Source organism: Periplaneta americana, chromosome 1 (assembly GCF_040183065.1).
Source record: "Periplaneta americana isolate PAMFEO1 chromosome 1, P.americana_PAMFEO1_priV1, whole genome shotgun sequence".
NCBI lineage: Eukaryota > Metazoa > Arthropoda > Insecta > Blattodea > Blattidae > Periplaneta > Periplaneta americana.
In genome coordinates, this window is record NC_091117.1 from 166,262,081 (window position 1) to 166,287,095 (window position 25,015).

At 36.1% G+C, this 25,015-nt stretch overlaps 1 protein-coding gene across 2 annotated transcripts in view; it reads left to right on the forward strand.

Annotated features, from left to right (window-relative positions):
• LOC138703440 (neuropeptide F-like) overlaps nt 1–25,015 on the forward strand; it is a 471,250-nt gene that overhangs the window by 140,892 nt on the left and 305,343 nt on the right. Inside the window, exon 1 of one of the 2 annotated variants that reach the window (XM_069831314.1) lies at nt 19,203–19,305. The exons of the other annotated variant lie outside the window; for it this stretch is intronic. The gene's annotated coding sequence lies outside the window, so the exon portion shown is untranslated. Of the gene's footprint in view, nt 1–19,202; nt 19,306–25,015 lie in introns of those variants that run through there. 2 annotated transcript variants of the gene reach the window in all.

The following is a 25,015-nucleotide window of genomic DNA, read 5'->3' on the forward strand; positions in this document are numbered from 1 at the left end:
AGATGAGCTGTCAAAAGTAAATTTAAGAGACAGTGAATGACATACGAAAGTCGAAGGGCATATCTTGGACACTGTTAAAGATATCTAAGAAAATCTTTCACCACAAGAAAAAGGAAAGTATCTTTTATAAGGAGAATACGGCATTTCCGTAAATGTAGCCTATACTTACGTTCTTACAATTATTATTATTATTATTATTATTATTATTATTATTATTATTATTATTATTATTATTTATTTTTTAACGATTGAGCCACTCACTTTTAACACTGAGTGTGAGTCAGATTCGTATGCTTAAATCCCGCTGCCCGTTTTAATGCTATATTCCATGTTGTGACCTCACGTCATGAGAATCCTACTATGCGCCCAGTTTGTTGATTGGACTGTTAGTTGGTTGTTCTATAACGGTCTCTAAAATATAATCATTTATACCATTGCGTATTCAATTACTCCGATAATGTAAAGATTCTTATTTCATAGCTGGGACAGCTGTAAGGCAAATTTCAGTCTCCGCTTTGCTAGATGAAAGGCGAGAATGTAGATCAGCAGAATTAATTTTTTTACGTTGGCTAGCGAATACCGTAAATGTTGTCTGGATACCCCTGTCTGAAGTATGAAGCGCTTTCTATCTCCCCTCCTCTCCCCGTCTCCCTCTCCCCCTCTCATCTCTCCCCTTTCCCCCTCTCTCCTCTTCCTCTTTCTCCCTCTCCCTCTTTCTCTCTTTTTTGCTGAGGAGGAACCCGAAGGTTTGCACTGCAGCCTGAGGCTTATTGTGCTTACCACTCCTATTCTGTGGATGATAGTCTACTTGTAGCCGAACAGCAGTGCTCTAGTACAAGTACAGCACGCCACACCGTGAACTTAACCTGAACTATGGTATGGATGATGATGATGATGATGATGATGATGATGTATGATGATGATGTATGAATTAATGATGGCGAAATGAGTCCGAGGTTCAACGCTGAAAGTTTCCCAGCAATTCTGCTTCGATTGGTTGACAGAAAATTCCGGAAAAACTCTGAACCAGATAATTTGTCCCAACCAGGATTTGAACCCGGGCCTTCTCATTTCACGGTCAGACGTGCTAACCGATACTTCACAGCAGTGGGCTTAGTTTAGATTAGTTAATTCAAAATATTTATTAGAGAGAAACTTTTGAACCACTCTATAGATAAAGGAAAAGTGAATGACTATGTATCTCAAACTTCTGATTCAAATAATGTTTATGATTAACCGTTACTGCATAGCGGTGGACGAGTTTTTCTAGTTTAGTACGTGCTATGTTGTTTGTTGTTTAGTCCGAAGACAGATTTGAACCTCATAAATGACACCAATAAGGTATGATCCATGAGGCAACTAGGCCAGGAGATAATGAGGTAGGGTGGCCAGTTCCTTTTCCCCTCCATTGCATACAATCGCCGATTAGCTACATAGTCCACTAATCAGACTTCAGATGCATATAAACTATTGTTCTTCCTCTGACACATATCGTCAAGTGAGATGTACTGCGCGATAATAGATGTACACATATCAGCCAGAATCTCAATCAGAGAGTACGTGCTATGATCCTACGTTATGAACCTAAGAGGTTTGATTACTTTCCGAAGGAAACCATGCTAAGGTTTTCTAGTGTTCTTAAATGTGTTCATCATACCTGGGTAAATCTGTTGACTTACGTCGACCGCGGATCCGAGTTCAAATTTCGGCGATGGCGAAGTTGTACAGATGTGGAAAAATTATTAGACTAAAATGTTTTCTTCGGAACATAATATAATTCATCATATGAACTATCAGTATATCTCTATTGTTGTAAATATGATTGTTTACATCTTTTGGTATATTTTTCCTATCTTTAAGTATATTTTTTCTGGCTATGTTGATACTACTGGTGTTTTAATTATATACTGCAGAAGATATTCTCCCATGGCCTGCAAGAAGACCGGACATGAACGAAATTGAAAATCTGTAATCTATACTAAAGAAGAAAGTGAACAAAAAGAGGCTGACAACAAAACATGGACTCATTTAAGCAAGTGTCTGATATCTGGCTAAATGATGCTGATATTCAAAGAAAGTGTCAAACTTTGGTTTCCAGCATCCCTGACAAAATCAACGTGTTAACAAAGAATAATGGAATGTTCACAAAATATTAGTAACCTCAAGACTCAGTTTTCTGTTCATTATATCTGTGCAAAATACATTTTTGTTCATTATTTCTGCCGATAAATACAGCTTCGTTGCACATATAATTAATTTAGTCTAATAATTATTTGTCCACCTCTGTATTTGTGGTGGACAGAACTCAATTGTAAGGTTTTTTTTTATCGGGGGATCTTCCGTTATTCATCGTGATGCCGAATCGGCCGACAAGTACTGTAGATGTTCATTGCGGTTTGTCAAATGATTGGTAGATTGCATTAATGGGGTTCTAGACGACTCATTGATCTGTGTAAGAGTCACTGAAGCCACCTCCCATCCCCACGTTCTTGCTTGATTGATTTTATAGTATTGCATCGGATTGATTTTATATGTTATAGATTAGTGTTGTTATTGTTACTGGTGCTATATTTATAATATTTTCATTTACCGTAAGCATTAAAGATACTATTTATAATTGAATACATTGGCCATAAAGTTGAAGACTTCAACAGTTTGGACTTTATTTTAGAAAACAAGCCAACATTATAATTTCAATAAACGTAATTACAATTTTTTTTCTTGTATCTAATCGAGAAATTTCACGTATGCTCGAACATTTCATTGGTTCTTATTTTTCAGGGGCAATTCGTTCTTTGTACTAGCTATTTGCTAATTCTGCGATGTTTGGTTGAGTGCTCAAGGAGTCTTTTAAATGATCTCGGCCACCGGCGCTTGCTTGCCGTTCTGGAGTTGCGCTCGGGCGCGGGTTCAATTCCCGCTTGGGCTGATTGCCTGGTTGAGTTTTTTTCCGAGGTTTTTCCAACCGTAAGGGAATCCTCGGCCACATCTCGCCAAATATCATCTCGATATCACCAATTCCATCGACGCTAAATAACCTCGTAGTTCATACAGCATCGTTAAGTAACCAAGTAAAAAAACTGCTTTCGTCAATTTCCATTGTTACAGAGGAACCCCGATTATTCGTCATCCTATTAACCGATCTATTTGTGTATCTTGGGTCCCTGATAAGAAATAATATTTTAGATGAAGAGATCAGAGGAGTGCTATTCATAGACATTTCGCTAGCCAGCGCTACGAGCGTGCTAAACTAGCCCCGGCTATCGACTGGTTACTTGTATAGGATTCATATCATATTATATCGCTAACACTGGTTTATGAATACGGGAAACGTTAGTTCGCTGATCATCCACCGGAAGCCCGCGCTAAGAATGTCTATGAATACGGCCCTAGGAACTTGTTTAATGGAATAGAGCGTATTACGGACTACAAAAGGTTTTTAATTTTCGACTGTTATCACTAAATAAAAAATTCAGATTTATAAAACATTAGTTGTGCCAGAGACATGGTCATTTCGTAAAAATAATGAAAATCGATTGCACGCATTTGAACGGAAAATTTTGAGGAATTTATTTGGGTCCGTGAATGACAATGGTGTGTGGAGAAAAAGGTTTAATTGTGAGATTTGTGATCTGTATAAAGACATTGACCTGGTGCGGAAAAATAAGATCAATAGACTGAGATGGGCGGGTCATATGGCCCGGATGGAACCAAATAACCCAGTAATGCGTATACTCTCAGCAAATCCAGAGGGAAGGAGGAAAGTGGGACGACAGAAGACCAGATGGCTGGACTGTGTTGAGAAGGATTTGAAAATCATGGGTGTCAGGAATTGGAAGAACAAGGCAATCGATAGGAACCAATGGCAGGATATTCTTAAGCAAGCCAAGACTCTACCAGGGTTGTAGCGCCAGGGATGATGATGATGATGATGATGCTGCTGCTGATGATGATGATGATAATGATGGTGATTGTGATATTAACCGATCGACGGATTATCCGACTGTCTTTCTCTCGCTCTTTCTTCTTTTTTTGGTAGAAAAAATAGGAAGTGTTGTACATTATATTACAGCGTATTCCGAATCTCACCGGTCCGGTGGCATCAATGACGTCACGTTGCAGCGATATAAGGAACAAAACTGCTAGAAGGATCGATGGCTGTCATGGCGACTGTACAAATTGTTGTCTGTGCTACGCTAGCAAAATCTTGCGAAATTTTCGTACTCCCATCTCGTTCAAAGAAAAGATAGCATAAACAATTTATTTCTTGAACCGGTAGTAATAACGGGTCCGTTGACATGTTTGCTCATAAGCCATTAACATATTTTGGATAATTTTTTCGGAATGATGTTCATCCTCACGAGAAATAATCCTTCCCGGTGCCGTACAGTCGATTTGGAAGCAAACACCCACTCCCCTCGCCGCCAGAGCTATTAAACGAAAGAATGGTTAGTGTTTAAAACCTTTATTAAAACACATAAATGAAAAAATAGTTTCAATTGTTGACGAATTATGGTGTACAATTTTCAAAATGTCTTCCGTTCTGCTGAATGCACAAATGTAAGGGACATATCTACTCCGCATGGACTCTGGTGAGCTGCGTGGCCTTTTATCATTCCAGCCTCTCACAACAATGTGTATAGGCATGGGCGTGTACCATTATCCTTGGCATATAGGAGGTCATGCTCCAGGTCATTTTAAGTCGTTGGCGTATAGAAGACCATGCTCCAGATCATTTTAAGTCCTTGGCGTATAGAAGACCATGCTCCAGGTCATTTTAAGTCCTTGGCGTATAGAAGGCCGTGCTCCAGGTCATTTTAAGTCCTTGGCGTATAGAAGGCCGTGCTCCAGGTCATTTTAAGTCCTTGGCGTATAGAAGGCCATGATCCAGGTCATTTTAAGTACTTGGCGTATAGAAGGCCATGCTCCAGGTCATTTTAAGTACTTGGCGTATAGAAGGCCATGCTCCAGGTCATTTTAAGTCCTTGGCGTATAGAAGGCCATGCTCCAGGTCATTTTAAGTTCTTGGCGTATAGAAGGCCATGCTCCAGGTCATTTTAAGTTCTTGGCGTATAGAAGGCCATGCTCCAGGTCATTTTAAGTTCTTGGCGTATAGAAGGCCATGCTCCAGGTCATTTTAAGTTCTTGGCGTATAGAAGGCCATGCTTCAGGTCATTTTAAGTTATTGGCGTATAGAAGGCCATGCTCCAGGTCATTTTAAGTCCTTGCGTATAGAAGGTCATGCTCCAGATCATTTTAAGTCCTTGGGGTATAGAAGGCCATGCTCCAGGTCATTTTAAGTTATTGGCGTATAGAAGGCCATGCTCCAGGTCATTTTAAGTTCTTGGCGTATAGAAGGCCATGCTCCAGGTCATTTTAAGTTCTTGGCGTATAGAAGGCCATGCTCCAGGTCATTTTAAATTCTTGGCGTATAGAAGGCCATGCTCCAGGTCATTTTAAGTCCTTGGCGTATAGAAGGCCATGATCCAGGTCATTTTAAGTCCTTGGCGTATAGAAGGCCATGTTCCAGGTCATTTTAAGTCCTTGGCGTATAGAAGGCCATGCTCCAGATTATTTTAAGTTGGCACATTACACATGGATAAGTAGCTTCCTCTGGCTGTGGGGGAAGGGGGTATTTGTTTCCAAATCGGCTGTACGGCACTGGAAAGGGTTCTTACTCGTGAGGTTGAACATCATTTCAAAAAATTATCCAAAATAGTTGATTTTTTGACAGACTCGTTACTTATGAAAGACTCTTTATTATGCAATACGCTAAAAAAAATAATTAGCCATAAATAATATTTTTCTCGACAGTAGAAAAATTGTGCAAATAGATACAGTATATACTATAGTACAATTGAATAATATGATATTATTTACAGTACTTGGCACTGGCCTTGAAATATTTGCTAGTGTTCGTAGGCCCTACAGAGAGGAAAATACGCAGATCAAAAGGTCGTCTATGTCAAGTAGACACTTTCTCTAATCAGTGTTTTGTTTTAATTACTTTCATACAACATAATGAGATTCCATTTTGTTTAGTTGCCTGGAGATAGGATTTTGTTTTATCGCATGGACTCTAATGGCCTAGAGAGGCATCTCTCGGCTTAGCTCACGCGCTGGAAACATGATTGCTTTGTTTCAGCGAGGGAAATTCCCCCTTCGTACTGAATACATACGTGTAAACATTATCACAAGTAGATGAATTTTAAAATCGAAGACTTCATTAATTATAATAACATGATTTTCAGTATTCAGTTACAGATTTAAGTTTCATTCGCTTACGTTTATGATTAATTAAGATTTTTACCGTTCGGAAGCTAAAAAAAAAAAAAAAAGAAACGAGACGTTAAAACAAAAAAGAACATAAATTGACGAAATAAAAGAACAAGAATGGATAACTAACCAAAACTTACAACAATATAATGGAAGGCAGGAAAGAGGAGGAGCAAAAGGGAGAACATTTTAAAATAGAGAGAGGAAAACGGAGGAAGTTATGAAATGAAGATGGGAAGGAGGAAATTATGAAATGAGTATAGGAAGGAGGAGGAAATTATGAAATGAAGAGAGAAAGGAGAAGGAAATTATGAAATGAAGAGAAGTAAAAGGAGAAAATATATTATCTGAAACAGGAAGGGGGAGGAATTCATAAATGAAGAGAGGAAGGAGGAGGAAATTGTGAAATGAAGAGACGAAGGAGAAATATAAAATGAAAAGAGAAAGGTGAAGGAAATTATCGAATAAAGAGAATAAGAAGGAGAAAATTATGAAATGTAGGAAGAAAGTAGGAGATAATTATGAAATGGAGAGAAGAAAAGGAGAAAATTATGAAATGAAGAGAGAAAAAATTAGAAAATTATGAAATGGAGGGGAAGAAGAAGGAAATTATGAAATGAATATAGGAAGGAGGAGGAAATTATGAAATGAATATAGGAAGGAGGAGGAAATTATGAAATGAAGAGAGAAAGGATGAAATTATGAATTGAAGTGAGAGAAAAAGAGGAAATTATTAAACGAAGAGAGGAAGCAGGAGGAAATTATGAAATGAAGATAGAAAAAAGCGAAATATTATGAAATGAAGAGAGGAAGGAGGAAGAAATTATGAAATGAAGAGAGAAAGGATGAAATTATGAACTGAAGTGAGAGAAAAAGAGGAAATTATTAAACGCAGAGAGGAAGGAGGAGGAAATTATGAAATGAAGATGGAAAGAAGCGAAATATTATGAAATGAAGAGAGAAAGGATGGAATTATGAACTGAAGTGAGAGAAAAAGAGGAAATTATTAAACGCAGAGAGGAAGGAGGAGGAAATTATGAAATGAAGATGGAAAGAAGCGAAATATTATGAAATGAAGAGAGGAAGGAGGAAGAAATGAAATGAAGAGAGAAAGGATGAAATTATGAACTGAAGTGAGAGAAAAAGAGGAAATTATTAAACGCAGAGAGAAAGGAGGAGGAAATTATAAAATGAAGATGGAAAGAAGCGAAATATGAAATGAAGAGAGGAAGGAGGATAAAATTATGAAATGAAGAGAGAAAGGATGAAATTATGAATTGAAGTGAGAGAAAAAGAGGAAATTATTAAACGGAGAGATGGGGGAGGAGGAAATTATGAAATGAAGATAGAAAGAAGAGAAATATTATGAAATGAAGAGAGGAAGGAGGAAGAATTACAGAATGAAGAGAGAGAAGAAGATGTTTGTCCAAGTCCGACGAATGGTCCGACTGGCATTAGTGATTCCGATGCTGACTGGCGGGCTTCCTCCCTCAGGCCAGGTCCCATCCCCAACGAAGCCTTACAACCTCAGAACTCGGAACCCCAAGCCCTTACATCCTATATCTGCATCGGAGACTCGTACTATCGCAAAACTTGACTACATCCTATTTTAATTATGCATATTATAGATGAAATGACAGGGATGTGGATAATGTTGGTGAAATGAAAGGGTATAATGAGAGTACCCCAAGATGAACCTTATAAACGTCTTCTTCGTCCACTAAAATTGCGTTACGACCAGTCCAAAGTTCGACCCCGTACCGCTGGAATGCAAGATCAGCGGAGCCGTAGACGCAGTCATTAAGGGTGCTATTCATAGACATTTCGCTAGCCCGCGCTACGAGCGTGCTAAACTAGCACCGACTATCGAGTGATTACTTGTACAGGATTCATATCATATTACATCGCTAACACTGGTTTATGAATACGAAAAACGTTAGTTCGCTGATCATCCACCGGAAGCCTGCGCTAAGAATGTCTATGAATATGGCCCAGAGTGTAGCTGAAAATACGGTAATGAACAGAGTGTTATCTCAATTAATGACATCTCGAGAACTAAACGTTACAGGTTCTACGTTGCATATATTTTTCCACTTGGTTTTCGAAAAAAAAAAGTCACAGTGAGAAGAATTTGTTAGCCACACTTTATGTAGGCCTACATCATATGTATAAAAAAGATAACCTGAAGTTGATTTTGAGTAAATCGCCATTTTATTTTTTTGATGAACATTCTTAATTTTCAGCATTTAGGGATGAATTTTATCGTAGATAGACTTTCCGGTACTGAATATGAACAAAAATTGTCCATTAGCAGAAATGACTACACAGATGGACCATCATACGGATTTTTATATACAAATAAAATATAGACTAAAATAATCTTTTAATATCAGAGATAATTTCTGTAAAACAATATCGGGATGTAATTTTTTCAGCATTGCATTTTCGTTTTACTCTCCACTTAATGAGTAAAAGAGTCTCGATATCAGAGCACACTCCTTAATACATTATTATAATTGGTACATAATGGATTTATAATTCTCTCTCCCCTGCAGGAAAATGTTTTCAACTAACTACTGGTTTCGTAGAATTATAGTAAAAGATATCTACTATATAATCACCGAGAGTAAAGCAAACCATAGATATTATATTACTACTTGGAAATATCTGTAATAATATGTATAATAAGCCTGCCAGTACCGCTGTGGACTTCGACGCATATCGATTAAAATGCTTAGGGTCCTAACGGCAGTGTAACGTTCATCGAGAGGGTCAGACATGGTTATTCACATAAATTTCCTACTTTACGATAGAATCCAATAAGACTCAGTTGAATTCTTGATCTATGAAAACTGTGTTTGGAAGATTTTCTCGAAGTATACCCATTCCTCCTACCAATCATTTTATTATTATTATTATTATTATTATTATTATTATTATTATTATTATTACTATTATTATACAATTCACAATATTTTCCCGTTACTAAAGAAAAGGGAAATTCAAACATCTTATCATGTTCGTAAGATTGCTACTATGAAGCGTTACAGGGATCAAGTAACCTCAAAGAATCTATATAATACTGTATATATATATATATATATATATATATATATATATATTTATTTATTTATTTATTTATATTTATATTTATATTTGAAATCAACTCCTGAGTTTCTCAGACAAAAATTAGTCTGTTGATTGGTCAGTTAGTCAATCAGTCGGTCAGTAGACAATTACTTGATCAATCAGTCATAATCACTGTACTAATCAATCGGTTAGTCAGTCATTCAATCAGTTGTTCAATCAGTCAGTCGACCAATGAATCGATCAGTGGTTCAATTGGTGAATCAGGCCGTTAATCAATCTGTCAATCGGTAAGTCGGACGGTCAATTAATTCGTCATTCAGTGTGTTGTTCAATCAGTCAGCAATCATTCAGTAGATCGTTTAGTCACTTAGTCAATCATTTATTCAGTCGATAAATCATTCAGAGTCAGTTCAGTCAATCAGCCCGTCAATCATGTTGATCTTTAAGTCAATCGGTCCGCCAATCCTTCAATCAGTCGTTCAATCAGACCGTCAATCATTCAGTTGGTCGTTCAGTCAATTAATTCACCAATCATTCAGTAGGTCGTTCAGCCAATCAGTTGTCATTCAGTACGTTATTCGTGAATCAATCGTCAATCATTCATTACGTTGTTCAATCAGTCCGTCAGTCATTCAGTAGGTTGTTCGATCAGTCCGTCAATCATTAAGTAGGTCATTTAGTCTGTCGTTCAATCAATTAACCCACCAATAATCATTCAGTAGTTCGTTCTGCCAATCAGTCCGTCAATTATTTAGTAGGTTGCTCAATCAGTCCGTCAATCATTCAGTAAGTCATTCAGTCGGTCGTTCAGTCAATTAATCCACAAATCATTCAATAGGTCGTTCAGTCAATCAGTCGTCAATTATTTAGTAGGTTGTTCAATCAGACCGTCAATCATTAAGTAGGTCGTTCAATCAGACCGTCAATCATTAAGTAGGTCATTCAGTCTGTCGTTCAATCAATTAACCCCCAATAATCATTCAGTAGATCTTTCAGTCAATCAGTCGTCAATTATTTAGTAGGTTGTTCAATCAGTCTGTCAATCATTCAGAAAGTCATTCAGTCGGTCGTTCAGTCAATTAATCCACCAATCATTCAGTAAGTCGTTCAGCCAATCAGTCGTCATTCATTCAGCACGTTATTCAATTAGTCCGTCAATCATTCAGTTGGTCGCTTAGTCAATCAGTCCGTCAGTAATTCTGTTGGTCGTTCAATCAATCAATCAATCAATCTGTCAATCATTAAGTCGGGTGTTTAGTCTATCAGTTCGTCATTCAGTAAATCAATTTGTCAATGTTTCAGTCAGTCAGTCTCTTAATCGTTCAGTCAAACATTAAGTCGCTCTTTCAGTCAATCAATCTGTCAAGTTTTCAGTCAGTCGTTAGCCAATCAGTCCATCAGTTGTCGATCAGTAGGTGACTCGTAGATCGGTCGTCTGTCGCCCACTCCGCCAGACGGTCAATCAATCAGTTATTCATTCAGTGAATCTGTCGGTCTTTTACATAGTCGACAATTAAATGGGCAGTCATTCAATGAGTCATTGAGGCAGTTCCGTTTTGAATGACTGATTAAACCAAGATTATGAGACAGTTACGGTAGAGAAATAAGACAATTATTACTTCTCCACCGCAACTATATCATAATCTTGGTTATTTTGGAAACAGGTTTGAGCCTTATAAGTGACACTACTAATGCATCACTTATGAGCAACTAAGCCAGGAGATAATGGGATACGTGGCCAGTTTCTTTCCCCTTCATTGCATATATCTCTGACTAGTGACTATCGATTTGTAATTTTTGTCCGTACTAAGCATTAGTTAGGACGCAGCTTTGGAGCTGTGAGTATGCAAGTCTAGAGTCTAGAGGTTAGGCACCTGTCTTTCACAATGTAACGTCTTGATTTGTCTTAAGTGGAGACTTTGTATCGTGTTTACCACACATCACGGGAGTCCCATCATATGATTTTCTTTGTGTCAGATCTCGAAAACTTACACTGTAGAACTTCAAGGGCTGTAATGCTTGAAAAGAGGTGAAGAAAATAAAGTTACTGTAATTGTTTGCTCCTATAATTTTCAATTGAATGAAAACAAAACAAATGGGAACTTTCTTAACTGTCACAGACATTTATTTGCTACTGCGTATGGTATTTGATCGTATAAACGAAACATCCTATACCTGATATTCTATCCTTTTATTGCAATCGTAATATTATGAAGTCTCCCAGATGCCAGGGAAGTATTAGATTGCGGTTCGCTTCCTCATTCCCAATATGGCTTTGTGCCAGATATTTTTTCTTTTAATTCATTCAATATCAAATGATGCAGCGTTTGATATTATTTTCTGTGAATTTTAAAGGAATGATGATTGAAATTATGAAGGCGTATTGAAAGAATGCTTTTCACCTTGATTAAAGAAGAACCTTAACTGTGTGCTAACAGTATGGAATTCCTTTTTCTCATTTTATTTTGTATAACATTCATTCAATTGACACATACAGGAAGTCTCTTCTTAAATTGATGTATTTGTATGCTGCACATTTACAGAAAAATATGTTAGTTATATTCGTATTCGAAATTATTTTTCATTTATGAAGATTGTGAAGAAATACCGAAGTTTCTTGGTCATGTGGTTAGCAGGTTGCAGCCTAAGGCAACACTAGGTATAAGGACATTCGTTATCTCCTGAAGTGTGAAATCTAATGCATATGTGCGCCATAGCTTATAGTAAAAACCCTTAGTAAGCTACTTAGCTACAAGTAGAAGCGAAGCGAGGAAGGGAAGCTTCCCAGTTCACTTTCTTCTTTCTCTCTGAGGTAGGTTTCATGAGATAACGAATGACCTAATAAGGAACACAGTTCCGTAGGAAATGAGACAAATATTTACTCTCCCTTATGGTTTATCGAATTATTCGTTGATTCACTGATTAATTTATTTAACCCTTAAATTCACAAAGTATCCTATAGGATACCACAGGTTAATAGGCTATATGCTATAATTTTAATAGAACAATAGAAAAAAAATTGGTAGGAAAATTAAAATTTCACAATACTATAATATTGTACAACATATAAAATATGGACATTGCGATAGTTGTTTTCTTAACAGCCCGACAAGGCTTAATAAACTAGTGTGAGAAATGAAGTTTTTCCAATTTAAGGGTTAAGAAAATTTCTAGTTGTTAAGTCGGTGATGTGATACAGGATAAGAAATGAGTATGATGTCTAGTTTATTATACAGGATGCAAGGGGTATAAGTGCCGTCCTTTTCACAGTCGTCGGGGACGGTCTACAGCATCAAAAAATATCCGTACAACATAGGGTCAAAACTCGATAGTTTTTCCAAAAAAAATTATTTTCTTATTTTATTTTCGTTATAGGCCTACTGCTTATATCGTTAATTACAAAAACAGTTATATCAATAGATATACAGTGTCTATCATCCTTATTCGTATATATCTAATTTAAACTAATAAGACAAAATTATTTACAAAATAATTATACTCATATACTAATAGTGGTGTACCATGCTTTAAAACCATTTCTTAGAACATTAATTTACATCCAGTTTTAATTTTAAGCTCTAATTAACAAAAATATTAATAAATACATTACTTTGAAAGTAAAACTGTATGTCATTTATATTCGTACACTTGAGTAATTTTGACTTATTCGGGGGTGCCGTGTCTTAATGGTAACAGCGAGTGTGCATTACCGCGTGCTCTAGGGTTTGGTTTGCTTCAGCAGTCAGTTCTGTTCAAAATGGGCAAGTCGAAGGAACTAAGTGCCGAGCTAAAGAAGACGACAGACTGGCTCTTAAATGTGATTCTTTACGGAAAATAGGTAATATAGTAAACAAAAGTCATTCCACGATACAATACGTGGTTAATAAATTCGAATACTGTGGATTTACTGCAAATCAGAAGAGAAACCCAAAAGAAAAAATACTAAAGGAGAGGGAAGAACGTTTTATAATAAGACAGATAAAATCAAATCCACGGTCAAGTGTGCCGAAAGCACGTTATCTCATGACAAAAACCACAAGGAAGACTGTTAGTGAAACAACGGTGCGACGTGTCCTATATAAATATAGATTTCATGGTAGAAGGATAAGAAAAAGGCCCTTTGTAAGTATAAAAAATCGAGCTTTAAGAATTAAATTTGCTAAAGTTCATGTAAATAAGGAGCAAGAATTTTGGGACAGTGATGAGACCAAGAATAATATTTTCGGATCCGATGGTGCCCATAGAGTGTGGAGAAAGGAGAATGAGGCCGATAAAGAGGATAACAATCTTCCCACTGTGAAACATGGAGGTGGCGCCATAATGATTTGGGGCTGTAAGTCCTCGAAAGGCGTGAGTAACATCGACTTAATTGAAGGAGTTATGGACAAAGTGGTCTATAACAGCATCTTGAAAAAGAATGCCAAGAAAAGTGCAATAAAATGGATTTGCCGTCTGTCTACATTTTCCAACAAGACGACAGTAAACATACGGCCGAAATGAACAAACACTGGTTGATATGGAACATCCCGAAGCAACTCCATACTCCTCCTCAATCACCCGATCTGAATCCCATCGAGCATTTGTGGTCCAGACTTAAGGAAAATATAATTTTGTTCAAAGAACACCTCAAGACTGTTGTGCTGGAAGAATGGCGAAATTTCACTCCGCAGCAATGTAAAACGTTGGTAAATTCCATGCAGAGAAGGTATCAGGCAGTGATCAAAGCCAGAGGATATGCAACTAGGTATTAGAACGTAATTGTTTGTTATATATATGTATATTTATTTAATTTTGTTATTAATTGTACGAATACAAATGACAGGTAGAGAAATTATATGTTTTATTAAATTTTGTTTATTTACATGTTTATGGTATATATGGAATTTATTTTCTTGTTTTATTTGTATTCATAATGCTACTGAACAGAATTTTCAAAGAGAAGTATAATACTCTCTACGTCTTCGTGAAAGTAAATAAAAAAATCCATGCTTAAATTTGTTAATATTATGGCGTGAAAGAACGTTCAGCAGGCAGTACTCCGCTCAGACGTAAGTACGAGTCAGCTGAGTTCAGGTTCACTGTTCATAGCTCTACTGCCGAGAGGATGACAGTTCAGTACAGGGTATTCGATAAGCAACTTATGTCATTCTCAGTTTAGGAATATCATATGTTATTAATTTATGGAGAAAGTCATCGTAATTCAAGTGAGGCAAGAAGGATGTACTGTCAACGTTTTCCTCAAAGAAAGTTACCTAATCGGCGAACTTTTGTAGCAGTTTCTCAACGATTATTACAAACTAGAAGTCTCTTACCCCGTTTCGAAAATCACACAACCAGAAATTTGTTTAAAAATGATACTCCTTTACGGAAGCGGCAGAGATTAAAATGTTCCGTTAGAAAAAAGTTGGTGTGATTTTGTGCAGAAAACCATTATTGTTTATTTTTTAGACTTAGAATTCTGCAATGCTTGGAAAAAGTGGCATAAGTCAGTTTCGACAAAATATGTTTACTAATATATTGACAACTTACGGAACATCTGCTCGTTTGGGAAAAGAGACATAAGTATGTCTCCCATTAGAATAATTCATACAGAAGAAAATCAAATCGACATAAACCAGTGTGAAGACAGTTTTTTCTTTCTCCTCTAAAATTAAAATTTCTGACTTGTGCCACTTTTCTCGAGCACTACAGAATTAAAAAATGGAGCAATATTGTTACATAAAATGTAAATTTATCATAATGTTCTGTTAATGATATTGAAAGTTTGCGTCCACACCTGTGGAGTAACGGTTAGCGCGTCTAGCCGCGAAACCAGGTGGCGCGGGTTCGATTCCCGGTCGCGGTAAGTTACCCGGTTGAGGTTTTTTCCGGGGTTTTCCCTCAACCCAATATGAGCAAATGCTAGGTAACTTTCGGTGCTGGATCCCGGACGCATTTCACCGGCATTATCACCTTCCTCTCATTCAGATGCAAAATGACCTAAGATGTTGATAAAGCGTCGTAAAATAACCTAACAAAATAAATAAATTGAAAGTTTGAATTTTAATTAATTTTTCTAAAATTAATTATATTTGAATTTCTATTAGATTAGTTGGTGGTGTAATTGTTAGTTTAATTAAAATAATTGATTAGATCCTTCAAAATCGGGAAACAAAAAATATATAATACAATTTAATAAACCCTGATACACAAGGTACAATTTGCTCCTCGTTGTATGTAAACAACAGTATTGCCATGGTCCGCTTCTGCATTAGAACAGAGCATCTGTTTTGTACCGGTATGTCTGTGCCCGCTTGAGCTATAGTGTGTACTTCTAAACCCCCTCCACCCCGCTTGAGCTGTGCTGTGTACTTCTAAACTCCCTCCTCCCCACTTCAGCTGTACCTACTGTATACTTCTAAACCCCCTCCTCTCTATCCAGCAACGTTGCAAAATCTTTGTACACACATTCTGAATTTCGGAAATTTTTTTTTTTCGATACGCTGTAGTGTACAGGCCGACTGAGAGGAAACACGAATGTGCTCACAGCCACAGCAAATAAACAGTTTAGTTCTCAAAACCGCCAGGTCCTCACTTTCCTTGGACGGGTAATATATCTATTCTGTTATTACTATCCGCAAATTACTTAAAGCATCACATAAATCCACAACATCGTCCACACCTTCATTAACATTAACATTATCATTATTAAAGATGAGGGGTTTGTGCGCGGCACGAAAAACACGTTGACTCGACAGGGAGCAAAGATGTAACAACTACGGCCGGTGCAACGAAACGAAATGCAACCACAGTCTACTATATACAGTCTCGAAGCTTGAGGTGATTTTTTGCAAATCTCGTGATAAAGCGCTCCAAGCGGTTAGCAACTAGAAACAATAGACTGTCCACGGTCGACTTTGGACTGTGTCGTATTTCCATCGAGTGCCAGCTCGTTGCGTACTTCACATTGATGCTTGCGAAATGTTCGTTATTGGTTGTAATGAAAATGTTAGTGGCTAAAATACAATAATTGGAATAATATTTTACTAGAGACGTAGAAAAATTAAGTTTGTTTTAATGAAATTTATTTATCACGTTTTATTTTCAATTCTGGTGGGATTATTATTGCTTAGGCCTACTTTTTTTTTCAAAGGATATGTTTTTAATTATAGCTGTTAATTTTGTTGTTATTTTTATTTGTTACTTTACTAGAGACGTAGAAAAAGTCTGTTACAATAAAATTTATTGATCACGTTTTATTTCCAATTCTAGTGTGATTATTATTGCTTAACCCCATCCCACTTTGTTAACTACGTAAGCCTACACTACAAGTACCGGTACACGTAAGTTAATCCATTAATTCATATTTCCAAAATTATTGTTGTAAAGGGAAATGAAAATTAATATTTATTGGTTTCATAGTTCATTATCGCTATAATCTTGAATGAGTGAAGCGATTATAGTAAATTTCAGTTCGTTTAGCACAAACAAAAATAATATTAACCTATTTCTTGCAGGTATCTTCGAGTTTATGGTGGAATTTAATATACTTCATTAAGATAATAAATTAACTTTATGCATTTAATATTTCAATAATGGAAGGAAGGTGTTAATTTTTCCAAAAGAACACAACGAAAGTGTAACATATTTTGTCGTCTGCTAGGAGAGAGATCTGCGATGATGAGGCGATAGTAGCGATCCTAGTGGTGGGCAACTACCCATGTTTGCATTTTTACTACATATTGAGCTTCGCGACTGTATATTGTAGACTGTGATGCAACTATATGCTATCCATGTGTCTACCTGCCGTCTTATCTTAACAACACGAAACGAACACAGGCCTTCATAGTCCAATGCACTGCAGTGGTGAACGGGCGTAGTGAGCAGTAGTTGCCAACAATGGCGGAAACTAAGCTAACAAAGGATATGAAATTAAATACTTTGTAACGGAGATACAGCAGGGAAATCAATGTAAAAATAGTAACAAATATTCACGTGAATGACCTAAAGAACAAGAATAAATACCAATGCACTGCAGTGGTGAACGGACGTAGTTACCAGTAGTTGCCTCCAATGACGGAAACTAAGCAAACAAAGAATGTGAAATCAAATACTTTGTAACGGAGATACAGCAGGGAAATCAGTGTAAAAATAGTAACAAATATTCACGTGAATAACCGAAAGAACAAGAATAAATACCAATGCACTGCAGTGGTGAACGGACGTAGTTAGCAGTAGTTGCCTACAATGACGGAAACTAAGCAAACAAAGAATGTGAAATCAAATACTTTGTAACGGAGATACAGCAGGGAAATCAGTGTAAAAATAGTAACAAATATTCACGTGAATAACCGAAAGAACAAGAATAAATACCAATGCACTGCAGTGGTGAACGGACGTAGTTAGCAGTAGTTGCCTACAATGACGGAAACTAAGCAAACAAAGAATGTGAAATCAAATACTTTGTAACGGAGATACAGCAGGGAAATCAGTGTAAAAATAGTAACAAATATTCACGTGAATAACCGAAAGAACAAGAATAAATACCAATGCACTGCAGTGGTGAACGGACGTAGTTAGCAGTAGTTGCCTACAATGACGGAAACTAAGCAAACAAAGAATGTGAAATCAAATACTTTGTAACGGAGATACAGCAGGGAAATCAGTGTAAAAATAGTAACAAATATTCACGTGAATAACCGAAAGAACAAGAATAAATACCAATGCACTGCAGTGGTGAACGGACGTAGTTACCAGTAGTTGCCTCCAATGACGGAAACTAAGCAAACAAAGAATGTGAAATCAAATACTTTGTAACGGAGATACAGCAGGGAAATCAGTGTAAAAATAGTAACAAATATTCACGTGAATAACCGAAAGAACAAGAATAAATACCAATGCACTGCAGTGGTGAACGGACGTAGTTAGCAGTAGTTGCCTACAATGACGGAAACTAAGCAAACAAAGGATGTGAAATTAAATACTTTGTAACGGAGATACAGCAGGGAAATCAGTGTAAAAATAGTAACAAATATCCACGTGGGTAATAATTTCCACGAGCGCATAACATCTTTCAATCTCGTGTGCTGTAGAATATTTTATCCATTACTGTTATCTAAATTTATCTTTAAATTGTACACCCTTTCTTTATAATGTGTTGATTGTGAAGAAGTTCTAAATTAATAAATTTACGGATTTTATTGTTGCTAATGTGTTAACTGTTACAGAGTGATTTAAAAATGCTTAATTCACTGCTGTGAATAAACCCACTGTTTGGATCGCTAAGGAGGGCGAAATATGGACCAGGGTAGATACCAGTCATGGATAAAAATATTTAAAAGTGTTTCAGTGAAAAAAGAACATTGGAATAATCAAAAGAAGGAAATTCCAAGAAGGAGGTGCAGGAATTATTGATAGCTGAGATGAGAGACAATCATTATTCATATGTTGCTTTTTATCACTGTACCATTTCATCGTATCTGATTTTTCTGAATGCTTCAGAAATGGACATTAAATAAATTCTCTGATTTTCAGGGTCGAACCCCTCACTTTTCGAATAAGAAGGTAGTGCCCTCTCGAGACCCTTCCTCCCTCGGATGAATTAGGATATATAAAGCAGATCTGCTTTGATTAACGCGGTAACAATGGGCATCCGTTGTCCAATTCGCGACTGGAACACTTGCAGTGGCAGCATTCGTCTCAACTAGTGTAATTTAATGTGGGTGCTAGGTGAACGCATGGAAAAGATGTTCGCTGATAGGTTGGAAGTATCGTGACGTCACAGCGTCGATGACGGGGGCGGGAAAAGCGGAATGCTGGTTACTACACTATGCTGTGTGTACAAACCATATATAAGGCGGAAGCGACGCCGGCCCCAACTTCAGAGATTCGACGTCGCTCTCAGCTCTCGCAGCAAGTCATCAGACTCGCCCGCTAACGACTCTCCAACTCGTTTTAAAGGTAGGCAGATTGCGTCTCTTTGCTACTCTTACTCATGTTGCACGCTGATGGAACACATGTCGAATCTGTTAGGCTCTTAATACTATGTTCCGCTCTTTTGTTGTTTCCATTATATATTTTTAAGACACAAATTCACAAATTTTCAGTTAGGAAAAAAATAGAGATTACTGGAATTTGTTGCACTTCAAGCTTAAAATTACGTCCTTCTTTTAACTCTCACAGTATTTAATACGCAGTCTGAAAACATCCTACAAGCGTGATTTGAATTTGTTCGACTTGTATTTTCTTTAATTATTTCTAATGCACAGTATTATAAAATTTCACTAATTGGCAATAATTTTTTAACCGATTCGCATTCAAGCGTAGTCTTTTGTTCTTCTTGAGCAATGTGTAAAATTCCAATGAAGAGTACTTCAATTTATTAGACTTTCAGGACAAAGATTAATTCTTTATTTGTCTATGTAACGTGTAATTAATAAAATTCAAACGGTAGCGTTAAAAACAATGTGAAATTATTCAACTTTACAATGTTCCGCTTTTTTTATTATTATTATTATTATTATTATTATTATTATTATTATTATTATTATTTATTAGTGTAATCTATGTGATAAAATTCGAATAATAATGGTAAAATATTATTGGAATATTTTTAGCCTCGATTAAACTTTTGTTCTTGTTTTTTATTATATTTAATGTAGCTACAGTATAAAATTTCATTGGTACGACAAATAATCTTAACACTGGCAGGAATATTCGAATTTCGAGCGCAATATTTATTCATTCACATGCAGACTTAACCTCCAACTCCAAGAAACGACTATGTTTTTATTTCGTGCTCAAAGTTTAGCTATTTTCTTTCTCTCGTTATCTATGGTATCCGATAATACTGGTAAAATTGACTGAAATAGTTGACTTTAATGTAATGTGTCGTTCTTTTTTTCTCACATAAACGAATATTACTTAGTAGTACGTAGTTTGATCAGATTTAAATAGTGCTAGTGATTGTAATTTGTAAATATTTAAACGAAATGTTTCTTTCTTTATTTGTCTACCTTATTTTTAGTTATAGACTTAATATGATAAATTTAAATATTAATACTAACATTGAAAATATCAATTTTAATTGATTATACTATGAGTATAATGTTTCTTTATTTTCGTAATCCAAAATATGTAATATAAAATGTCACAAAATTCCTGTAACGTGGAAACAACAATAACACCGATACGAATATTTTAAATACTTCGGCATAATGTTTCGCTCTTCTTTTGTCTCTCATGAAATTTAATGAAGAATATAATACCATTATCAAAATAAGGTTAATACTGATGAAACCAATACGGATTTGTTTTATTTTACACACATTATTTCGTTTTTCTTTTGTCTCATATTCTATGTATTAGCTTATACAATATTTCAATAATAGTGGTAATAATGGTAACATCGATTCAGATTTGTTTTTAGCTTGATCTCAGTGCTTCGTTCTATTGCCCGTATGTCATGTCTAATAGTATAAAATTTCCATAATAATTCTGCAGTGCTTGGGAAAAGTGACATGTCAGTTTTCACAAACCTTTTTTGATAATTTGACAACGTACACTGGTTTATGTCGATTTGATTTTTTTCTGTATGAATTATTTTAATGGGAGGAATAGCTATGCATTTTTATCCAATCGAACAGATGTTCCGTAAGTTGTCAATAAATTATCAAAGAAGGTTTGTGGAAACTGACTTGTGTCACTTTTCCTGAGCACTACAGAATTGTAAAAAAGGTAGAACATATTCCAATTTGACTTTGAACATGAAGTTGAGTTCTTTGCTCGCGTTACAATTAAAATAAAATATAAAAAATCCAAGTAACAATTGAAAATAGTATTGCATTGATTACTAAGCTGTATTTAATTTTAAAAATTTCGCAAGCAGTACTGCATTTATTATGCATTCTGGCCTTATTATTATTTTAACATCCAATTATAATCTTACTGCTCAATTTAATTCGTAATATGACGGCTCCCATCAAAAGAGGCCTGGATTTTACTTTTGTGAAACGCTTGGTAAACTAATTGGCTGCAACGTAAATTACTTAGTGAACTGTATATGATCACTGACGAAGGGTCATTTAATTAAAATTAAATTAAGTGAATTAAATCGTGAAATTCTTTAATTTTTTGCTACTGTTTATCTCCTTCTGTTTTATTTTATTTTAACGTACCTCATGTCTTCTCTTCAATCCTACTTTTCATTCTTTTCGTCAGTTTTCTTGCAAGATCTTCAATCGTATTTCATTCTTCTTTTCTTTTCTCTCAGTGTATAAACCTGTGAGCGACTGATAACTACAAAATAATTTGTATTTAGGTCTACTCTTAGCGTTAAATTTATTTTGAATCATATTTCAGTAAGCAGATTTCCGCAATAACACAACGAAATATAGCAAGGTAACAATTTGTAGACAAGCAGTGCTCGATTCCGTGTGGGAGTAGAAACATTTCTCTTCGTCTCATATTGCTGAATGATGTGGAAGGATACTCAGCTTCCTACAACAGTAGGCCTACAGGCTTAATTAACGAAATAACAATTTTTGTGCGAGATCGTGCATATTTGCTTGGTTTCCGCACAAAACCAATCCGCGGAAAGTCTAAAATTCCACATTCAGTATTCTCAGCCTAACACACATAACAATTTCCCTCTTCTTACCGCTTAAGTGACATATTGATTTTACTGCTTTAGGCTTTTAACATATTATTTTTAGAGACGTTCAATATAGTAATAATTATAAATTGGAAACTTACCACTGCAATTTCACCTAAATTGCACTGTTAATTATTGTTTTTAAATATTTGCAAAAATTAAGTAAACTCTACAACTCCACTACAGTTACTGCATTCGTGATGCAAGTAACATTAAGGAAGCCGTGAAAAAATCAACAAGATTCCAGACTCATCATGTTATTACTGCAATATGGTATATAAATAATATTGTTAAAATATTAAAATGAAAAATAAATCATTACATAACCTTACCGTTTGTTTTAAGTTCGCATTTATAGACTGGAGGGGGGGGGAGACAGACGTATATCACGGCCTGCTGGAGTATAGTAAACACAGAAAACATTTTAAAGCAACAATGTTGAAGATAGATATTTTTGTTTTGCAAATTTGCAGTCATTGAACAGAAACCAAGATGGAGATTTCATTGCAACTAATTAGAAATTCCTCTTTCAGGTATATAATAAACGATCTTCGCACAAAATAATGTACGATACACGAACGGTATGTTTTCTTTCAATTCTCGGAAATTAAAAAAGCTCAACTACGTTTCGCTTTTTCAAACTTTTCCTCGAACATGAAAACTTCAACATACCGCTCTTGTAACTCATATTACTATTTTATTAGTGCCGCTTTTATGTCGATGTTCTACCTTCCTGCATTCCGTTTGGATTTCATCTAAAGTAAAGCTATCTCTATTACAAGCCAGGGAAGCCTACAGGATAGCGAGAGACCTCTGCAAACAGTCGGCATTAGTAGCAATTGGGATGTCAATTATAAATACTCGTACTTGCCTCATTACCTCCTAAGGAAATAATCCTGGCACTCAAATCTGCTGGACGCAGCGGTCATCACAACACTGCACTCTCGGACTAGCGTCTCTTAGGCCGGTAACACAATTGAAGAGTTTTCGCCAGCGATAAATGTGTTGCGAGAAAATTAAAAAATTGATAACATGGATTCAAATGGACGTCCACACACTGGAAGAGATTCTCGCTCGAGGCAAAAACCTCGCGCGAGTTTCTCGCTGGAATCGGTAGCTCAGCGAATTTTCTTGACACATTTATCAAATATGTTTGACATTTATACTCTTTATGACGATTGAATGTAGAAAAAGATATCACAGGTGGCGATGAATTGTATTGTTTTTATTTGAAAATGAGGAAAGATGGCTGATAATTGCAGTCAGAAACTTATCGAACTTGTACGATGTCATCCGTAGGCTTATTTATATGATACACGGGATGAAAACTATAAAAACACTAAACTTAAAGAAGAAATCTGGAGACAAATGTCAGATTGTCTGAAAGTAAATAGGGCTATATTTTATTTTGATGAGATTTAATAGTATTGATTAAACATTTGAAATAATGTAGCTATATGTCTTACAGTTTACGTAATTTTAATCAGAATATAGCAAAGAATTCTCTATCATATCATGAATGGCAAAAAAAAAAAACTCTGGTCCATTGAACCTGAAATAACGCCTAAATCATCATTCAAATCGAAACCAGTGTCCAAAACTCGCCCTTATTTTCGTAAGATACAATGTGATTTTCAGATATTTCTGGCTTTAATTTTAGGCCTACTTCTTCTTTTCATGAAGAAAATATTTTATGTAACTCCATTTTCTCATCATCTGAATACTCAGATTCAACATAGCGTTCATACGTAATTTGTAAAGTACGACAATATGCTTACAGGTTATATATTTAAGTACGACAATATAGCTTACGTAAATACATAACCTATAATATTTCCCCCAACGAGTGATTACTATAATCAGAAAAATGCATTCTGCATGAAGGCAGTGCACAGATGACCATAGCGAGGTGTGATCTGTGCTAGCGAGAAGTCGCCAAGTGTGTGGAGGAAGGCTCTTCGCTTCTTTCTCGCAACACATTTCTCGCTAGCGAGATCTCTTCAAGTGTGTTACGGGCCTTACTCGCAGGTCTCTTACAGCACCAGCGTGCATTTGTAGCTGCTGGCGGGTATGCTTCTTCCTGCGCGAGGGTGCATGACACCATGCACTGCTTACCAGTAACCCATTCAGCGAGTGTTGACGACCACTGTGCTAGACGCTGAGTGAATTACACATAATCATCATGGCAATAGAACAAAATAGGAATAATCGTCAATAATTATAAATAGGAATAGCTAATTTATTTGTTGCGAAAATTGCATATTTGTGTTCCAGTCTTAAAGATCAATATACTAAAAAAATCTTGTTTATCTTTCTTTATCGAAAATGATTTAAATGCAAGACAGCACCACTTGGGGTTCATCTTATAAGGGGGTTATGAAAAATAATTACGATAAACCTGCTATTCCTTCCTTGATTAATGCCCCTGATACAATATTTTTCGAAAAGAATAATAAGCATTCGCTTCCTCAGTAGTCCCATTATTAAGTACTGTATTTTGCCATATAGAAAAGCCTACATGAAAATTACTTGACAAACGATTCATGGGTAAAGATAAAGGTATCCCGATTACGTGCTTTGGAGCACTAATAGTGGGAGGTGAAGACTTTCACCATTTCTATACGATTGGCATTAGTAGCAGTAGGGTTGTCAGTTCCACGTACCCACTACTTTTACCTCTTTAGTACTTATTTGTGTTAGAAGTTGAGTGAACTGCAGGGCCATAGTGTGGCCGGGAGACTTGCATCGTTGAAGAAAATTCATGACCTCTCCGGGAATCGAATCCATGTCCTTCGGCATGCAGCGCAACGTCTTAACCGCGACGCTTCTGCGCATCTCCACAAACTACGAATGCCTCGGATGTCTACAAATTTCAAAAACAAATTTATATAAGTAGGAAAATAATATTAGAATAAGGTTCTTAGGAAAATTTTTGGGACTAAGAGGGATGAAGTTACAGGAGAAAGTTACACAACGCAAAACTGCACGCATTGTACTCTTCACCTGATATAATTAGGA